This window comes from Chionomys nivalis, chromosome 21, assembly GCF_950005125.1.
Source record: "Chionomys nivalis chromosome 21, mChiNiv1.1, whole genome shotgun sequence".
Classification (NCBI taxonomy): domain Eukaryota; kingdom Metazoa; phylum Chordata; class Mammalia; order Rodentia; family Cricetidae; genus Chionomys; species Chionomys nivalis.
Genome location: NC_080106.1, coordinates 2,039,161 through 2,054,708, shown reverse-complemented (window position 1 = coordinate 2,054,708; position 15,548 = coordinate 2,039,161). Strand labels below are relative to the sequence as shown.

Genomic DNA, 15,548 nt, shown 5'->3' with positions numbered 1-15,548 from the left:
GTGGTGCAGAATCTGGGAGGACAGTGTCTTTCCTCTGCATCACACAAGACAGTTTGGGTCCTTATCCCCAACTTGAGAAGAAGGCTTCCTGGTGGGGAACTGAGAATCTGTCAGGTGTGTCCATCAAGGGCTTGTGAACTGCATATGAGGAGAGCTTCCGGCTCTGAACAGGTGATAGCTACGAGGAGCAACACATAGTGAGTATCTGGACGATAAATACGCTGAGTGACTATTTGAGCTAATTTTTGGAAAACCTGGAAATGATTATGATATATCTGAGGAAGACCGGGGGCCTGGCACTCCCAGTAAATCAACAGGGACCTAGGCTTTCAGGTGGGAAGCGGGAGAGTGGAGGAAGAAGGAAAAATTTATGTGCAGAGATTAACTGCTGAGATACCAGAAAACTCTACAACTGGGAGGCAGAGGAGGGGGTTGTTGTGGGTTTACACTACAAGGAAAACAAGAGAGGAAGGGTCCGCAGAAGTCAACGGACTCTGGGCACAAGAATTAGATGCCATTATGTAAGCTAGGACCTTACCTTCTCAGAGCCTGCTCTGTGCCAAGCACATTAATAAATCATATTATCCTCACAATGGCCGTATAAGAAGAACATTCCTATCGATTACAACCGGGCTTGGCCGCCTGTGAGAGAAAACTCAAAACAACGCTGACTTAACTCCTGGTGTTTATTCCCTCGGCTAATACAGTGTGGAAGGACACATTAGCCTTAGGGCGACAAGCCTTTCCACTGGTGTCAAGAAGGTTCTAGCACTCGCCTTGCTTATTTTTAAGAATATTTAGAGCTTGGCTTCCCTTTCAGACCCTGAGGTGACAGCTGTCCCAGCTATCACCCTGCTTTCCAAAAGCTAGAACGGCGGTGCACACAGAAGTGTTTTCTTATGACCCCCTCAGCGTTGAGGAAGCCTTGCCATAAGTCCCACAACTGTGTTTCTATTCCTGCCATGATTAAATCCTGAAACTTCAGTTCCCATCTGTTTGTAAGGGATGCTGGCTGTGTCCTAAAGTGAACAGAAACAGTTCTGAGTGGCTGGGAAGATGGCTGAGTCAGGAAAGTGCCGGCTGGGCGATTATGAAGACCCGAGTCTGGAAACCCAGGATGCACAGAGAGGCTGTACACGATTGCATGTCTCTGTAAGTCACACTTTAGAAGGAGGCTATTGAGACAGCGATACATGGAGCTTGTGGGTCAGTTAGTCCAGCCAGTCAGCAAGGACCGGGTGTAGTGAGACCCAGGCTCAAAAGATAAGGTGGGGAGTGACAGAGGAAAGGCATCTGATGTCCACTCTTGGCCTCCACTCGCTCGAAAGCACATGTACACACACACATACCCCACAGTACACATCTATGCAACAACACATATACACACACTACACACACATCACATACATTCATGCATACACATACACAGCACAGATCTATGCACATGCATACACATGTGCACACACATCTATGCAATACACATATACACACACATCCCATACATTCATGTATACACTTATGCACACATACACACCACAGATATATGCACGTGTGCACACATGCACACACACACACACACTTTAAAAACACCGATTGTTAAGGAGGTCAGATACATTTTGGCCAGACAGCAGCATTCTCAGGTGCCATAGTCTCTCCTTCGGCTTTGGATGTGAGTGAAGCCAGGCTATGTGACAGCCATATTAGCTCCACAGGACAATGCTTGGAAGCGGTGAGACCATCCCTGCTTCTCTCTTGAAGCAGTGAAGTCCTCCTCTGGGTGGCATATCACTTCCCAGCTTCGAAGGCGTCCTAATTCTTAGCACTGAAGAGTTCCCTCTCAAAAACAAGTCTGACAGTCTCATAGTCTTATGGAGGCTTTGATTCCCAGCAACCGTGAGGACACTCTGGGCACGGGACAATTATTGGTTTCTCTCTTTCTCTCAACTTCCTAGGTTCAGTTTCCCCTCGGTTTTGGGGTCAGGACTGTAGGAGCAGGAAAACCCGAGAATGTACAAGGCTTTATATTCAAATGGCTTGGGATGTGTGGACAACCTTCTGCGTACATCATTCAATTTTTTATTTTTATTTTTGTTTTAAATACTGAAGATTAAAAAGTATTTAACATTCATCCCCCCCCCCGTGTGGGTGTAAGTGTGTGTAAATGTGTGTTAGCATGTGTATGTGGGAGGTTGGAAGATGAGGTTGAAAGATCACGACAATGTGGAGGGAGTGGTTGTTTTCTTCTACCTCATGGGTTCTGGGAATCAAATTCAGGTTGCTGAGTTTGGTAGCAAACACCTGTACCTACTAAACCGCCTCATTTGCCCCTTTTATTTCCTCTTTCCCCTTCATCTTTCTCCCCCTTTTCCTCTCCCCCTGTTCCTTCTCCTCCTCTTTTTCTTCCTCTTCCTCCTCCTTTTCCTAAGGTCTCATACGTCCCAGGCTGGCCTCACACTTATTAAGTAGTCAAGAACTGCCTTGAATCTGATCCTCCTGCCTCCTCTCTCTGGCCCTTTCCCCAGGTGCTGGGATTACGGGTGTGAACACCGCCCTGTTTATGCCGTGCTGGGTATTGGGCTTCAGGCTTCCTGTTCAACAGGCAAGTAGTCTAGGCGCTAAGGCTAAGTCACAGCCCCTTCTGAAGGCTTTAAATTGTCTCTGGATGATTTCCAGTGTGTAGATGACTGTCACGTAGAGTTGTTTAGGAAGAAATAACAAGAAAAACAAAACAAACCAAAAACTAGCCCAGCCCAGCCCATCCACTGCTGAGAGTTTCCAAAAGCAGCACAGCTGTAGCCGGGTCCATCTGTACACGAGGAACCTGTAGGCTCCCCGCTCCTGTGTTTCCCGCTGTTTTGCATGGAGGGATCAGAAAGGTCCTTTGCCCAGCTATACACGTTCCTGCCTGGATCAGAAGGAGGTATTGCAAGCAGTGGAAAAAGCACTGGCCTTCTGCAGGCCTCTGTCCTGAGCCCAATCTGACTTGACTGGTGCACTTGGCAGGAGTGAGGAAATGGCCAACCCTATCCTGAGTCCTTCCTGGGACACTATGGGGGATGGGAAGTGGCCATTGCTTCCTGTGTCAAGGAGATGACAGGTTGACACACATTTCCTTTTTGAGCTATTTTTTAAAAAAGGGATCTGGTTCCAGGGAACACACCATACCTGTCTTTTTAAAATGTCTTACACAAATAATTTAGCAAAGCTACTACTCTGTTTGATACCCCCCTTTTTATTTTTCTAAAAATAAACCAAGCCCCCTTTCAACCCTTTTCCTCTCATTCTTTCCTACAGGAAATGAGACCATATGTGTTTTCTTGGCTCTGGCTTTATATCTTAGGTTCCTTTTTGCAAGAGCAGAGCAGCTTCCGGTGAGTCTCAGAGTCCAGGCGCGGTCCAGACCCTTACCCGAGGCCAAGGGGCTGAGAGACATCCAGGTTCGAGTTGAGCACAAATGTACTCATGCTCCAGAGAGGGGCTCTGAAGAGGGTGCCCACTGGTGGTGACAGGTTTTCTAACCTAGGACAGTCACCAGGGCAGGAGTCAGGCAGTCATCCTTATGAGGCCCAAATGCCCCCAATGCTAGCTGTGATGCGGCATTCGAGGGAGCGCTTTGGTTGTGCTCAGATAGCATATTCATCTGTTTCCGTGGAGATCTCTCACAGGACTCTTATGAGGGAAACTGTGGACTATGGCCATGAGTTCAAATTAAGGCTCTGTTCCAGTGTTTTATTTCCAAATGTAAGCCATTTGGATGAGCTATGTAGTGAGAGCCTGCCCTCAACAAACCAAAACAAAATAGTAAAGGAAAACTCCAAAAAAGTCAGACTTTGAACTGGTGATGGAGTTCAGCTTGCTTATCATGTACAAGGCCCTGGGCATGAGCCACAGCACCCCATAAGCAACTGGGGGTGCTGGTATATGCCTATATTCCCAGCGCCCTGGATGTGAAGTTAGGAAGACATGAGTTCAAGGTCATCCTCGGCTGCTGTCTTAATTTGGGTTACTGTTGGCGATGATGAAACACCATGACCACTAAGCAATTTAGGGAGGAAAGAGTTTATTCAGCTTCCTTATTGCCACCCACCAGTGAAGTCAGAGAGGCCTTCAAACAGATCAGGAACCTGGAGGCAGGAACTGATGCAGAGGTGGTGGAGGAGGGCCGCTTACCAGCTTTTTCCTCATGGATTGCTCAGACTGCTTTTGTTGTAGAACCTGGAACCACCAACCCAGGGATGGCCCCACAAACCATGGCCTGGGCCCTCCCCCGTCAGTCACTAATTGGGAAAATGCCTGCAGGAGAGGCATTTCCATCTTTCACATCAGTCTAGCTTCTGACAAGCTGACATGAAACTACCAGCACAGGTACCAAGATGGCAAGTTCGAGTCTACCCTGGAATATATGAACCCCTCCACACACCTGAACACTTGTCATTTTATTGACTTCTTTGGTAGTTGAAATATACTCTGTATGCTAACATGAAATGTTGTGTATATCCTTGATGCTTGACAAGATGATAGCGTCTGGGGACTTTGGTTTCTGGCAGACACCCTCTTTTCTTTCTTCCACCTCATAGAATCTGGGGATCCTGGACTAGTTAAATAGAGTCCTAAATAAATTGTTCTCACAGGTTCACCTCTGCCCCTCCCCAGCAGTCTGCCAATATACAACCCCAACCTGTCTTGCAGGTGAGAAGGTCTCCTTAGCATCACATGGGGACTTGGCTCTGCCCCAGTGTTCAGCCCAAGACTGCAGCCTAAGCACCTCAGGTTCCAGGAAGGGCAAGCAATCCTTCCCAAACCAAACTGGAGCTGATCTCGCCTGGGAATTGGAGGGGTCTTTATTCAAAGAGGTAAGTGGAGTCTTTCTTGATAGGTTGTGCTTTGGAAAATGTGACAGTTCTCTCTAGGGGTTAAATGAACCTTTGATTGTAACCATTGTGTGTTGGCCTGTAGCCAAGCGTCTTGTGCTGTGTTCGGAACCAGAAGGAGGGGAGGAAAGGGGGAGGGGCCCATGGAGGGGAGGGACTCTTCCAAGCTAATTTCGGTGGAATCGGCAGCACATGGCGTTCTGGGGCACCATGTGGCTTGCATCACGGCTCAATGGCTGTTGGCGCCTTGCTCTTTCAGGCTGAATAGCCCGTGTTTGTGTGGGAGCGTTTGGCATGGAGCTATTCCAACACATTTGTTTGAGACATTTCAAATATTGTAATTTAATGAGTAGAAATTTAAAAAAATCTTTTTGTTGTTGTTCAAGCAACATCTTTGGTTACTGGTATAGCGTACGGACAGATCTGTATTTTGTGGCTTGCTGTGGGTGAAGCCATCTGAATTCAGAAAGGACAGGCCTGTGCACCATGGAGACGCTGCTGGGGAAGGGAGACTGGGTTACTCTGAGAATGTCACGCCAGATGGGCAAAGCCTGCCAAGCAAGCTCTTGTGTGGTTACAGGTTACGGTTCTGGGCCCACCACCCACCCATGAGGTTCCTTAGCGGGAAGTAGGAGAATGGAAGGATGTGGAGTTCTCTCAGACAAAATCATCCGACCTGGGCTGTACCTTGACCTGTGAACTGTAGGCTTTCACATGAGATCTTTAAAAACTATTAGGGGGAAGGGAAGACCATAATCAGAATATATTGCATGGAAAAAATCTATTTTCAATTTTTTTAAAAAGGAAAATTCTGGAAAAAGAACTTGTTAGGAAAAGGATAAAACTGTGGTTTTTTGCTTAATTATAAAAGAGAAGACTAAATTTTAGGGAAATTACCAAATATACTCAAGGACGTCACTAGAATCATGCCATCACTGGGGGGGGGTATATTTATCAGTGGCGTGTTCACTAGCCTAGCCCTGCAGCTGAAGAAGGCCACCTGGAAGCTGGAGGAGGCCACAGATGCAGACCACCAGGGAAAGCTGAGGCAGTGTCTTGGTTCTCTGTGAATCCTGTTGTTTGCTGGAGATTTCTAGATGCCTTCTGAGTAATGTCTGAGGTCGTACATACATGCATGGTGACACAGAGGACAGACATGGTTGGCTAGCAGCTGTAGCAGCAGCAGCAGGCAGGGAAGCACAGCTCCACTGTCACCAGCAACCGTTGGGGACTTTAATCTTTGAGGAACCTCAACTCAGGTAAGACTGGGTCTTTGGCTTTGACACAAAAAGTGCTTTCAGGAAGAGCCCATATGAAGCAGAGCTGGGCTTATTAAAGATATGAAAATATAGATTTAAAGTGAGAGTTAAGAGAAAGGTGCTCGGAGAACCCGGGTCCAGACTTCTCTGAGGGAGAATGGCCCTGCTGCCTTTGTGATAGTCAAGTATGGGTTCCTAGTAGATCTTGAAGTGGCTATCTTCAGAGGGTGGCTATTAACTTAATGAGGCCACAGGGTGGCTCCTGGGGGCACCTAAATCATGGGGTATAGGAAGGTAGGACCTCTTTACTATAGACAAGGTCAAGTCTTGTACGATTCCCAGAAAATGTCTGGGGGAAGGAATGAGGTCCTCCCTAAATCACACATTCAAGTCTGAAGCCAGGGCTACTGTTATTTTAACACAGTGTCTATGTAGAAAAGAACTACAGAACTCAGAGCACTGAGAGCTGCCTCATCTCACCTTTGGGGTGAGCTCAGGAGAGGCTCAAGGATAGGATTTATCCTGGGAGAGGACAAATCTCTTGTGCTAGCAGGGCCAGAAGGCTGCTCTCTGGGGAATGTGTAGCTAAGTAAGACAGGAAGAACTCTCATTAGCATTATGGTTATCAGAACCAAAAAGGTAATAGTGGCAGCCGGATTCTGTCATTTTCCAAATTTGTCCGACTATGAGGTCCAGTAGATATGGGAAAGAGAGAGAGGAGTAGAGTCTATGTGTTTGTGTTGGTATTGGAAAGGCTGTTTGGGGGCCATCGTCTAGGCAGAAAGATGAACACATTGAGAGGTAGAGAAAGCAGATACAATAAAGCAGTCTGTGTTGAGCTGGGTTTGGAGACACAGGTCTGTAATCTGAGTCCTCAGGAGGCTGGGTCTGCAGAATTATGAGTTCCAGCCCGGCCTAGACCATGCTAAGATTCTATGTCAAAAGCAAACAAACAATAAATAAACAGTCCAGTCCCACATTATTCAAGTTGGTGTTTTCCCCCGTGAGTTTGGTCTGGTAATGCTTTATTTGTGTAACCCCGAGTTAGAGCGCCATGGAATGTTCCTTGGAAAAGACAGTGTCTTGGTGGTCATAGAGCTGGGAATACGGTAAGACATTTGTAATCACGTGTTGAGCTTCTTGCCAACATTGGTAGAGGAGGTTCTGGGCTTGGAGGGAAGCAAAGCCTCTGGGAGGGAAAGGCCAAGTGAAGAGTAATTGTAGGAAATCGGGCTGCAGCTCCATTGGCAGAGTGCTTGTCTTGTCTACATGAAACCCTGGGTTAGACCCCAGCACCTCTTAAAGTTCTCATGGCAGCGCCTGCCTGTAATAGCAGCACTGGAGAAATAAAGGCAGGAGGATCAGAAGCTCCAGGTTATCTTATCCACATAGTAAGTTCAAGCCCAGTTCTAAGGTACAAGAGACCGTGTCTCAAAGAACCAAACAAAACAGAAAGCCCAGAGAATTTCCTAGGAAACAGTTTTAGTACTGGATGTGACTATAAAGGTGTGTATTACTGTATAATTACCAAGGGCAGAGGTTTCTTTTCACACCAGGTATCATGGCAGCCAGATAAAAACACACTACAAAAGGGTACAATACATAGTCATGATAAGAAAGGACCCTCAACAGTCAGCCTTCCAAAGAGTGTGTCAACAAGGGACAAAGGAAATGATTCCCAGTTAGATGCAACACAGATCATGGAAAGCAGATAGCCCACATATCTACCTGTAGCTGGTACATTTCTCATCCAGATCACCATGAATTTGGGGTTCTGAGGTGATCAGGGAAAATCCTACAAATTATTACAAGTAACTGCTTTCCCTTGGAAACATCTTGCATATTCTCCAAGACACCACCGTGTCATCTCTTTGGCAAGCCAGGCAGCTGGCATTTCTTCGGTTGCTCAGTTTCCAATTCTCGTCCATGGTAGCCACATTTCCATGATTTAATAAATGGAATCAGAAGGGGTATGTCTGCAATTGTGACATTACTATCTGAAAACTCTCCCACAGTTTCTCCTTATATTTAAATAAAACTAGACTCTTCCCTGTGGTCCACAGGGCTCCTCACTCCGAATGCCGGCACCCGAGGCTCTCTTCCTAAGTGTTCCTTTCCTGGGCACCCCAGCCACAGTCTCTCACTTGCTTATAGTTTGTGCAACAAGGCATCCACTCTTCCTTATGCTTGAATTTTTTTCCGTTTCCTCTGCTATTTCTTTCTTGTCATTTAAATATCAATTCCATACACTATATTTAAGGAACTCCTAAGGATGTTCTATCAGCTCAGTTCTATGGCTCCATACTTCATAGAATATCTAAAAATCCAAATTGCCAATGTGTGCAATTAGTTTTGTAGTTAACCAATATAAATACCAGGATTTAAGTCCCGTGGTTGCAGATTTACCTCCCGTCTGTGCCTCTCTGGTGTTTATCATAATTCTCTGCATTAGTTACTATTCTAGTTTTGTTCAGTGTGGGAAGGAAATAAAACAAAATGGCAAAGGACTCCCCGTGACAGGGAAGTAAGCAACCCACTGCCCGTGCTGGAGCTGAAAGAGCAATCAAAGCGTGAATAGACCTCAGAGACAATCCCTTGTATAGACTTTTAGGAACAGCATCTGATAAAAACAATACGCCAAACAGCTAAGTGAGATAAAATATGTTCACTGTGTGGAACAGGACAATGGGGGCTGTTTTGGATGAAAAATATAGAACTTCATGTCCCGGAAAACAAAATAAATGCCAATTAGAAGAAAATGGTGTTTCTAAATGTGTCCGAGGAACACTTGACTTGTGGGCTGTTAATAGGGTTAACACACAGACTTGGTTTTCTGGCTATGTCTGAGGAGTTCCCATTAGCTTACTGACTCCCCTAGCTGAGATGTCCAGGGCGAAGCTGTGAGCTCCTAAGCTGCAGTGCAATGCAGCAGTTGGCACAGACAAGAATGAACTGTTTTTATTTTCTAAGTGTAACACCAACTTGGGAAATTTGGATTCGAAACTCTAAACAAAAGACGTGTGATTCTGAGAGATGGCTAATTCTGCTGTCTGGAGACCTTCTAAACATACCAGAGGTAACTCTGAAGGGAAATTTGGAATGAAGGCTCTTTCCCAAAAGAGAGACTGTTCCAGCCATGTTATAAACGCCGAGGAAGCTCTTGCAGTCACTAAGGGTAACTGACAGGAATGGCCATCTGGAACATTTGCTCAATCTCCTTCCACAAGGCTCCACTATGTGTCCTCTGCAAAACTTTGGCTTAGCCATGTGGTCTGGTTTTACTAAAGAGAAGCGAGCAGAAGTCACTTTGGCCCAGAATATTTAAGAAAGTTTAACTGGCTCTTGCTCACCCTGTCACCGAGGATGGGCAGTCTATGGAGGCTGGAGTCCTGTTGCTGGGGGCCTCCTAAGGAGAAAGACCTCCCACTAGCCCAGATATGAGCTGTGGTGAGGTTTGCTGGGCTCTTTTGTTTCTGGGGGGTATCAACTTGCTTCTCTTGACTTGGGGCTCTTATGAGGAGCTCGTGGGGACTAACATGGGAATGGCTGGAGACATTCAGGAACTGCCAGGTTTGGAGAATGGTGCTCACCATGAATTCTTTGGATACTAAAAAATAAAAATTATAGAAATGATTTTATAGCAAGAAATTAAGATGTGTTGACTGAGCTTACCTGGTCTCTTTATTGTTATTCTTCCCATTCTTCTTTAGCTAATTAAGTTTCAATTTGTGCATGTTTTGTTTGTTTATGTTTGATTGCGAGTTAGCTCAATCTTTAAGAGCAGGTTTCTCCTTACAGCTCCCCTATACCTGCGCAAGGCTGGAAAAAGCACATGGGAGTCCTGTAAGGAGAGAAAATAGGGACTAGAGAGATGGACCAGTGGCTAAGAGTTCATGTTGCTCTTCTTATTGCCTGTAGCAGGCGGCTCACAACTGTCTTAACTTTAGCGCTATGGGAATCTGATGTTTCTTAATTTCATTGGCACATTCTCTCTCTCTCTCTCTCTCTCTCTCTCTCTCTCTCTCTCTCTCACACACACACACACACACACCAGAAAATAAACAAAACAAAAAACAAATTCTAAAAATAATAAAAAATTAAATATTAAAAGAAAATAAATGTCAGAAACTTGAATTCAAATGATTGCTTTGTAAAAATCAGATAGATTTGACCATTAAAAAATTCAGTGGATAAAAGAAGAGAAAGCAAGCAAAATTATTTATGACCCATGTGTGAGAACGAAAGGCTGATATCCTTAATATAAAAAATATACAAATGGAAGTTAGAAGGAGAGCCAGACATGGGAGGGGAGGAGTCCAAGGCAATATACAACGGAGAGCTCCCTTCCAAAGCATAGACTGTAAACATCCAGGAAACTGGGGGGAAAATGTCAGTTTATCAGGATTCAAAGAAATGCAAATTAAGCCAAGATATTTTTCATCTGTCAGAATTCTCAAAATAGATTATATTCTCTTTCTAAAGGGGAAGCAAACTTTTCACAGAATAATGTCAGATCCCTGGGAAAATAGTGTTTTTCTCATCTGCTGATGAATTTAAATTGCTTTCTATAGAACCGTTTCATAATGTGTACTCTCTGAGCCCTACTGGGCTTATACATTTTGACTAAATAATTCCTTTTTGATGAATTTAGCTTCATTCCCAGAGATTTGGGCAATTGATTCATATTTATTTCAGTATAAAGAATGAAGTAAATGACCTATAATCCAGAATTGATAAAGAAGTTATGACCTATATAGGTACTGATGCACCCATGAGAAATGATGTCTTACAAAACTCTTTAATGGGGCAGTAGAGACAGTTCAGTCTATCACCTGTTACATGCTTGCTACAAGCCTGTAAAAGGCCCAGCATGGTAATCCAAGCTTGCTGGTAATCCAAGCTCTGGGGAGTAAGAGACAGGCAGATCCCTGGGACTTGCTGGCAAGACAGAGTAGCCTATTATGTGAGCTCAAGGTCCCCTGACTCAAAAGACAAGGTGGATGACCCTGAAGAATGACACCTGAGATTAACCTCCAACCTCTACAGACATGTACATCTGCACAGGCACATGCAGTATGAACTTCACACACACACACATACACACACGCACACACACATGCACACACACACACACACACACATGTATATACATACACATAACCTGGAAGACCACTGAAATATTACTAATTGTGCTAAAAAACATGATCTAAAGAGGCCAACTACACAGAAAACTCCAGAATCATATGATAAAATGTTATCAGTGAGTTCATTTAGGCAAGGGTTTAAATTTATTTTTGTATGCTTCTGTATGTTTTGAATTGTTTTGTGATGGTTATAACTTTGTCTGCACAGTATAATCGACCACAAGTTAGTAAGGTGTGTCCTTGTAGGACATTTGAAGATTTTAACGACAGGCTTTGCACTTCATAGTGTTTTAGTAGAAATACTAATGATTGTCACAATTTTCCTTTGTATGCACAACCATTATGGGATAGTTGAGGTATTTGTCGTTACTGTCATCCACAAATCTGCACTCACTGAGGGATTCTTATGCAAAAGTTAGGCTTACCAAGTGTATTTCAAGTGCTTGATGAGCTTTGAGATCACGACAAGGCTCTCCTGTAAAACCCAGAGCAGGAGAATGAGTTCCACTGAACAGAAGAGAATCTGTGCTGGATGGGAAAGAAGCCTCAAAGAAGCTGCACCCAGAGAACTGGAATCTTCAGTTCACCGTGGGGTGAGTTATCCCACACCCTTCACTGTCTGCGTGGAGGGCAACCAACTTCATGTAACATTCATAGTGCATAGGGCTGTGCTCACCAATTTTATTTTCAGTTGGTCTCTGACCCAAGAAACTTGGCAGGCCAGGGGTTAAATATAGAGAAAGACTGACTTCAAATCTGATGTTAGCTTGGAAGTTGCTTTCGTTTTTGAAGAATATGTTAGGCTAACACTTTGGCTATGACTGCACGCTGGCAAGACTTCTACCTTGGATTTGATAACTGCATGGTAATGGGTATTTCTCTAGAAATTTCTTTTCAGGTCACCGCGTGAATCGTTATTAGTCATGCACAAATATGGGAAAACATGGGCTACATCCTATAGTCAGTTCCACTCTGTTTATCGGTGTGTGTGCACATGTGCATATATTTCATATACAGAAAGGAAACAATGGGGCTGAGGATGTAGCTTAGCTGGTAAAGTGTCTACACAGCTTGCCTGAATCCCAGGATTCAATCCCCAGTACCACATAAACCAGACACGGTGGCACATACTCAGGTAAATCAGAAGTTCACCATCATCTTCCTCACTACCAAAAGAGTTCAAGGACAGCCCGTGGTGCCTGGGGTGTCCTGTCATAAAGAATGAGAGAGAGAAGGAGGAGGAGGAGGAGAAGAAGGGGGGGAGAGAGGGAGAGAGAGAGAGAGAGAGAGAGAGAGAGAGAGAGAGAGAGAAAGGAAAAGAAAGAAATAGACTGAGGTTCCGTCTGACAAGGTGATGGGGCTACTGCTAACCAGAGATGCGGAGTGATCAGAAGAGATTTTAAAGACCATTGCTTTACAGTACAATTTCTGTTATAAAGACAGAATAAGCCATATGATAAATCTACATTTAAAACTCCATTCTCAAAAGCCAGTGTTCTGTAGGTGGTTCCATAAGTGAGCCACATCAGCTAGGAGTAATTATTTCAAGTAATAGTGCAGTCATGAAAAGTCAGGTGAATGAAATCTCCTCAACACCTGCAACTTTATCATAATCCTTGAGCCGCTGTGCTACCCGAAGTGTGGATTAAGAATGGAACCAGTCTCTCTGTGTGTGTTCCAGCGGCTGGACAGCTGCTGTGATGAGCACACACACCCTGAAGAAGAGAAACTTGGGGAGGGAAGCATTTTCTCGGGATACAGGTTACAGTCCATCACGAAGGGAAGCCAAACCACGGGCTACTCTAGCAGGATGGGAACTTGAAGGACAAACCTTAGAGAACCACTGCTTACTTGCTCCAAGGCTCGTGCTTAGCACCCTTTCTTTATATAGCCCAGGTCCACCTGCCTAAGCATGGTGCTGCCCATAGTGGGCTAGACCCTCCTATGTCAGTTAGCAAGTTAAGAAAACACCCCAACAGATAAGCCCACCGGCTTCTCTTGATTGTGCCTGAGATTTCTGAGGTATAGGTTCACCTCCTATTGTGTGCGTGAATTATTCCACACTGTATTTTCTGTATGCAGAGCTTCTCTGAAAAGTATTTTAAACAGCTTTATTTTTTGAGAATATCATACCTGTACGTAATGAAATATAACCATATCTGCCCCTCCACAGCTCCGTGTCTTTGTTGTTGTTTGTTCATTTATTTGTTTGTTTAAAACCACTAGGGACTGTGAAGACTGCTCATACGCGCATGGGTGTGTGATCATTGAAAGCATAGCAAGCCTTGCAGTGGACACATCTCAAGAAAGAAGGATTGTCCTTCCTTTCATTAGCAAATATTCACTGCCTATCTGCGGTGAGGCCCAGAGATCGGTGACTTCAACCATCCCAGGATTGCTGGCTTGGTCCGGTATAGATCATGTGCAGGCGACTATAGGAGCTGTGAGCTCATGGCTGCGATGGCAATGCCATATACAAAAGACAGCATTTCACAGCCCTCCTCTCCACCGTCTGGCTCTCTCATTCGTATGCCTCCCTGAACTCTCCTGTGAAGTATAATCACCTCCTACTTTGGTTCCAGACTCTGACACCCGAGATGTCCTCGGATACCATCAACCCAGTTGTCTGCAGAACTAAGACTATGAAGCCCAGCGGTAGTGCTCTGAGAACAGCCCTGATGGGAGGGGTTCACTATGTGCTGCCTGTCATCCGATGAGACATGCACCCTTGGCGTGTACCATCACATGTGACACACACAACTCAATGAGCTGGCCTCATTTTTATAGATGAAGAAGACTGAAGTGGTGGGGTGTCTTCTCATGGGCACAGGACATCCATGATGAAGGTTCTGATCAAGCCAATGTCTATCATAGATACAAAGTCCGTCTCTTGGCACTTGCCTGGCTCGTTCCATAAATCTGCCATGGATTGGTATCTGAAACCTGTTTTCCAATAGTGGAGCATTTCTGTGGCAGACCTGTTTCCTGGCATGTTGGCATTGGTGTATGCAGCCAACCCTGGTGGTGACAGTTGTGCAGCTGGATCAACTGTTCACATAGCCCTCATCTATTCTGTGTGATCTCGGAATAACGTCTTCATAACAACACCAGTTGGCTTTTGATTACATGCCATAAAACCACTGTTCTTCAGAAGCTGGATGACTTCAATAGTTCTGCCATATAAAGACTTCAAGGTGGCTGCCGCACGGACACAGGCTACACAGGGCTGTTTGCACACAAATGCACACTGAGACTCAGCGTAGCCTGGGAAGGCGATCAGGAAAGGTTTCCTTTCCTTGCATCACTCAAGAAGCCCTTTACTCTTTTGAACGACAGAACAGTCTGGGTATTTTTGCCGTCGCAGTAAGTAGCATTCGAAAGCAAGGAGATAACATCAATAGAGGCACAGTGCCACAGTGCGCTAATGCAAAATGAATGAGCAAGATGGCAGTCTCCTTTCTAGGCAAATAGTGCTTTGTAATACAGGACGCCTTCTCCATTAAAGCCTCATCTCAGGAGCCAGAGAGTATGATTTGCATGGAGGAGGCGTAGACCCAATACTGTGGGAGTGGCTAGAGAAGATCAATGTGATTGATTGACAAGGGCTGCACGTGGGAATGGATATCTGTGCACTGAAAAGAACACATCACTCTTTTTAAGCTTACACCTTGCTCGTCTCACAGGTCAACAACATGGCTGGAAAGTAACTGGTGTCACTGATTCGTATTTAGCAAGATAAAGTAACTCAGTCACAGCAAGATAGGTCGATATGTAAGCAAGAAAGCGCTGTGAATACCACTCTGAATCTGATGTATATTCAGTGATTGTCAGGGCCAGCAGCATGTAGACGACTCTAAGCCTTGTTTGCTGTAGAAACTGTCGCTTTAGCACCAGGCTAAGCTTCCGATTTCTCCCACACACATGGAAATCTACATTCTTAATAAACACAGAGCTAAATGAACACAAAGGGGCTACACTGCACATTCAGACACAGTTTACACAGATCCAGGAACTGTAAGAAGCCAGTGATGGAGAGGAGTCTGTAAACTACCCACTCTGCCTGAGTTGCAGACAAGTCGTGTGTGGCCTCACAGTAAGTCCTAAGTGATGGTGGGCACAGAGTTCTGCTACGGTTTGGGCATTGTCTTTTCCAAATGTTTGTTGAAATGTAATGGCCATTGTCACAGGGCTGAGATTAAGGATCATTAAGGGCAGTGGGAACAGGGTTCTCACCAATGGGTAATGACATCATCAAATGGGTTCCTTAGAAAGGG

At 45.0% G+C, this 15,548-nt stretch overlaps 1 long non-coding RNA gene across 1 annotated transcript; it reads left to right on the top strand.

The window, feature by feature from the left end:
* The first annotated feature begins 4,696 nt into the window (after nt 1-4,696).
* On the top strand, nt 4,697-15,258 carry LOC130863744 (uncharacterized). The gene is made up of 3 exons (XR_009055749.1): nt 4,697-4,853; nt 11,763-11,867; nt 13,501-15,258. It is a non-coding gene; the product is annotated as an uncharacterized LOC130863744 (long non-coding RNA).
* The last annotated feature ends 290 nt before the right edge of the window (nt 15,259-15,548 follow it).